General features: G+C 34.0%; 1 protein-coding gene across 1 annotated transcript in view; it reads left to right on the plus strand.

The window, feature by feature from the left end:
• SPATA17 (spermatogenesis associated 17) overlaps nt 1–6,000 on the plus strand; it is a 181,913-nt gene that overhangs the window by 136,995 nt on the left and 38,918 nt on the right. The window lies entirely within an intron of this gene.

Genomic DNA, 6,000 nt, shown 5'->3' on the forward strand with positions numbered 1-6,000 from the left:
ATTTCCCTGCATCTCATCAACTCTGAGTATTATTTTATCATTAATTTTATACATGAAAATGGTATCTTTAAAATTTTACATTGCTTTGATAGAAATTTATTCTAAACATCTTTTCAGATTATTAGTCACTTGCTCTATAAGTTACATGTTTACATCTTTTGCCCATGTTTCATTTCATTAACTTGTTTTTTTTTCCTATTATTCTTTTTTAGTTATATACATGAACGCTTGCTCTAGATGTAAGTTTTTTTCTTATTTATCCTGCTTGGAATTCTTTGGAATCCTTAATTTATAATATCTTTTACCAAATTAGGAAAATCTCAGCCATTATATCATCTTCAAATTTTAGTATTTCTTCCTCTTCTCTAATATTTTCTGGAATTCTGATTTGATATGTTTTCTACAAATGTGATATATTCTAACCTCAATTTCCTATTTTCCTTTGCCTTGTCTCTTCATGTCAATTGCTGTAGACTTTTATTACAACTACTTTATGTCTCTCTTCAAGTGTGTGTATTCTGTTGTTAAATCCATGGGATTTCTGTTCTCAATTGTTTTTTTTTTTTTAATTTATACAGGTTCTACTTTTTTGTTTTTCAAGTGAGCCTGGTCAGCTCTGATGCTGTCTTGTTCATTTTTTATTCCTTTAATTCTGTTTAAAAAAATAACTCTTGGGGTACATGGGTGGTTCCGTTGGTTAAGCTCCCTAATCTTGATTTTGCCTCAGGTCATGATCTCACCATCCGCAAGATCAAGCCCCACATTGGGCTGTGTGCTGACAGTGCAGAGCTTGCTTGGGATTCTCTCTCTCTCCCCGTCCCCCATCTGTCTCTGCCCCTCCCCTGCTCTAAATATATTAATTAATGAATTGATTTCTTTTGTAACTTCTATTAATTAGCCCAAAGGGTTTTTTCATTGTATAATTCCAAAGTTTGATATTCAGTCAACTGTGATTAATGATGGACTTTTTCATTGATAGCCTTCTTTTTGTTATTTAAAATTTTGTCTTTATTTTCTATCGTTTTAAATTCTTTGATTATGAGTTTTTGTTCCTTGGAACTTTATGTCTGGAAATTTTTTGATGTTCGATTTAAGGTACATTTCTTCAGAAAAGGTTTTTGTTTGTTTCTGCCAAGAGCTTCATGGTACAACCCCCCCGGGACCCCTGTAAACTAGATTTTGGTTTCACATCCAAATCTATATGAGTACAAGTTCATTGTTAGAAACTCTCAGGAAAGACTTTCTTGTTTTGTTTTGTTTGGTTTTGTTTTGTTTTGTTTTGTTTTTCTCTCCACTCAACCGACAGCCAAGAATGAGACAGGGACATATGGCAAAGTCTCCCTACTAGGGTCTTTTTCTTTTTCTCATTTATCTTCAAAGAATGTCATTTTTCAGGAGTGCTGCATTTATACAGACTTCTCCAGTATAACTCTCACACTCTGCTGCAGCCCAGTTGTAATTCCTGATAATGTACCAGGTTCCAACCAACTACTGAGACTCTATAAATAAATACATACTCGAGACAAACACTGACTACAGCCCTCACTAGATTTACACTTTCTTGTCAATTATTTCTTTCTTATTTTTTTCCAAGTCATCTGTATATGAAAAGATCTTAAAAATCTTTTATACAGAAATTTTAAGTGAAAGAAGCTTCCTGAACTTCTGGTTTGCTATAGAAATTAAAGTACTGACACTTTCTCTATCTCAACTGTTGGAGTAATTTTTGCTAGGTAACAAATTGTCTATTGATTTTATGTGGTTATTTTAGAGGGGAATGGTTCTTACCTAAGATACACTTGTAAAGTTTTTCTAAATATTAAATAATTTGCTGCCTTAATTTAGTATAAATTGATTTGAAATTTATTCTTGAATAATGATAGTTCAGTTTTACATTTTTACAAATACCTACTAAGTTTCCTAAATACCATTTACTCTGTTGTTTCCTATGGCTAGCAGTGCTATTGTTTTTATTATTTTCTTCATTTAGACACTATTTTATTTACTTTGGGATTTTTATAGACTTTTTCTTTTAGAGTGAGAGACAGAGCAGGGGAGAGGCAGAGGGAGAGAGGGAGAGAAAGTCTGAAACAAGCTCCAGGCCCAGCTGGGAGCCCAACTCTGGGCTGAAACTCAAGATGTTAAGATCATGACCTGAGCCAAAATCAAAAGTCAGACACTTAACCAACTGAGCCACCTGGCTGCTCCTGTAGACTTTCTATTATTTTATATTAACTCTTTTACTGTTGCACCACACTTACAGTTTTATATATTGTATGTTTTTAAAAATTTATCTCAATCATGTGTCAAGCAGATACAGACTACCAGAATATTATTTATAAAAATAATGATACAGTGAACTCTCCACCTGACTTAGAGAAAAATATATTCCTATTATTTTGAAGTCTTATATGGCCCTCTTAATGATTCTATCATTTCTGTTCCTAACTAGAGGTATCTACTATCCTAAATTTTTAACAATTTCTTTTCTTTGATCTACACTTTTATTACATATATTTATATGCCTAAACAAGTAGTTTTCATGATTAGGTACTTTATAGAAGCATTTTTTGATAAGTGTATACCATGTGTTTGTTTGTTTTTTTTCAACAGCTTGCTATACAACATACTGATAGTGTATGGCTCCATTTTGTTCTTTTTCACTGATGTAAAATGTTTCCTACATCAGGTTCCCAAAATTTATCCATTTTACTGGAGATGAGTATGGGGGTTTTTACTGCTTTTTTTGCTCTAATAAACCATGCCGATATGAGTGTTACACCTGCCCTCTTACATATCTCCTGGTTCGCATATGAAAGAAAGGTAGTGCTGTTTGTAGGATATGTACATCTTTAAATTTGTTCACAAGAACTTACTTTCCAAAAGGTCTTACAGATTTGGTGTACAACATGGATGTCCAGTATCCCTGCCGACATGCATTATTGTTAACTTTAAAATATTTTGCCAATCAGCTACATGCAACATTACAGTTTTAATGAACATTATCTTGATCTTAATGAAATTGTGCTTTCATCTCTAGGAGCACACTCTGTCTCTCAATAAAAATTATAGGGTTTTTTTCACGTAGACTTTTTTTTCACATAGTTATTTGGTTTATTCCTAAGGATTTGCTTGTTATTTGATTGCTATTGTGCAAGAGTTCTTTTCTCACTTATTTTCCAGCTTGCTGTATAGTCATTTTTTTGTTGTTCATATGTGTTTTTGTTATGGTATCAGTTTATTAAGGTTAACATAAAATACAACAGACTCGGTGGCTTAAACCTTAGACATTTAATTTCTCACAGTTCCGGGGGCTGGAAGGCCAAGATCAAGGTGCTGCTGGCAGGCGTGGTGTCTAGTGAGGACTCTGGCTTGTAGACTGTGTCGTCTCGCCGCTATGCCCACACAGCCTCTTCTCTGGGCGTGCATAGAGGAGGAAGGGAGAGGAAGGAGGAGGGGACAGGGGGGAAGGGGACAGGGAGAGAGATTGGAAAGAGAGAAAGAAATGTATTTTAGTCTCTTCCTCTTCTTGTATTTCGTATGATACCAGTCCTATTGGATTACATTCTGGAGTCAGAGTCTTTCATCTCAAATTGCTACTTTGGTGTATAATTTTGAGCAAATTTAAAAAATTCTCTGTGTCTCAGTTTTCTCATCTGTGGAAAGGGAGACTGCTTTACCTTACTCACAGTGTTGTTATGATGACAGAATTAGGGAACTCGTATAAGTGACTTAGAATATGCAACATGGTAAACATCGTACATTTTAGTTATTATTATATTTGTGATCCTTTTGGTTTCTTTTCCCATCCTATTATTCTATTAGTATATTTTGATCGCTAACATTGTAATGATGTCTTAAATCTCTAATGCTCTCTGTATCTGTCATTTAAAATTTCTCCATCACTAGCCCCGTTTTCATGCGTTAATATTATAAAAGCCATTTAGAAAGTAACAATAAAATAACATTAATAAATTGACTGAGTCCTAGATCATTAAAATATTAATTTGCCTTGTATTAATATTAAATTTATTTTCTATACCATATATATTTCATGTTTTAATATTACAAAAGTTAAATATTGAATTTTAAATATATCAGACATCTAACATGTTACTTCTAAGACAAATACGTGAAAGCTTTCTATCAAGCTGAATTTTAATTTATAGATAACATTTCCTATCCTTTTGTATCCCTTAGTTGATTTTTATATCAGAATATAAAAAGCAGTACTTTAAAAATCATTTTTGGTAAATTTCCAAGTTGGTACTTAATACTGTTTTTACCTCTTACAAAAAAAGAACAGGAAACCAGCAGTGACACGGACCATAAAACTAAAGGACAAGTCAAACACTTCTATAACTTTATGTTACCTTATTGTTTCATATCACTTTACACATAACCTGCAGACAAGCTCAGCACTCCACTCCCCTGTTTGAGGATGGGGTCCTACTTGAGAATTCATTTAAAGAAACTGTTCCATTGTTAGAATTAATATTGTTAATTTCTTTTAATATGCTTAACTGAATGTTTTCCAAATTAGGCCTTAGTGCAATATTTTCTTCCAAATAAATTAGGCACAGTTATTTATCTAAATACTCATATGCATCCTAAAAAGATACTGGAAGACTTACTACAGCACTGATGTTGAGAATTCTACAGTTAGTAACTTTTCATTACACTAGTCGCATATTGAAATAGTGTCATTAACTCAGGATTAAACTACAGGCATTTTTTAAGATGGCTATTATAAGGTTATTAGCTCTTAGCAAAAAACTTGAATCTGCTAGCATGCTCAAGGTTTAACCAACATGAAATATCAGATGACTAAAAAGTGAGAACTTGCTGGTCTAGGCAGCAACTAACTTTAAGGATATCGATTAAATAATATTAAGATACAAAAGTAATGAAAATATTTCACACTGTTGGCTGGAAAGATACAAATGTTTACCTTACTTTCTTAATAAATCTATTCCAAGAGCTATTTGGAAAGATTTTGCTCACAATTCGAATATTTAATAAAATCTAATTTTCTTCCTCTATAATTCCTCAGTTGGAAAATGTGGTCCCTTGATGATGATCTAAGGCTTTGAAGAATGAATGGATTTTAAAGAGAAAATTAGATGGTACTTATTATGCTGTCTAACTAGCAATGCATTGCCATTTGTCTGTTGTACTATAAATGTCTTGCTTTCCCCACCTTCTTCATTTAATCATGTAACTTGCCTATAAGAAGCGTTAGGGAAAAAATGCTATTTTATTCCTTCAAACTGTTGTCTTTGCTTATCCCAGAGAGAGCTCATGCTTATGCCCCATACGGAACATTTCATGTACTTGCCGACTTCTGGTTTCTTCTGAATCCCATCTACCCACACAGTCACTTATGCCAAATCTGAGGAAGACATACTAGTTTCTTCCTTCTGCTTCCTTAGGAAAGTTTTTCCTAACTACCCCCCCTCCCCACCAAGTGAAATTATCTATGATTGGCGAGTTTAGTATTTTAAAAATTAAACCTTTGCATCAGCATTTCTATATCCCTTGGGTAAATTCCTAGCAGTGCTATTGCTGGGTCATAGGGGAGTTCTATTGTTAATTTTTTGAGGAACCTCCACATTGTTTTCCAGAGGGGCTGTACCAGTTTACACCCCCACCAACAGTGTAGGAGGGTGCCCGTTTCTCCACATTCTCACCAGCATCTCACGTTATCTTATTTGCTCATTTTAGCCACTCCGAATGGCATGAGGTGGTATCTCAGTGTGGTTTTGATTTGTATTTCCATGATTAGGAGGGATGCTGAGCATCGTTTCATGTGTTTGCAATGTTCATAGCAGCACTCTCAATAATAGCCAAAACATGGAAAGAGCCTAAGTGTCCATCAACGGACAAATGGATCAAGAAGATGTGGTTTATCTATACCATGGAATACTACACGGCAATGAGAAACAATGAAATCTGGCCATGTGTAGCAACATGGATGGACCTTGAGGGTGTTATGCTGAG

Source organism: Crocuta crocuta, unplaced genomic scaffold (assembly GCF_008692635.1).
Source record: "Crocuta crocuta isolate KB4526 unplaced genomic scaffold, BGI_CrCroc_1.0 scaffold556, whole genome shotgun sequence".
NCBI lineage: Eukaryota > Metazoa > Chordata > Mammalia > Carnivora > Hyaenidae > Crocuta > Crocuta crocuta.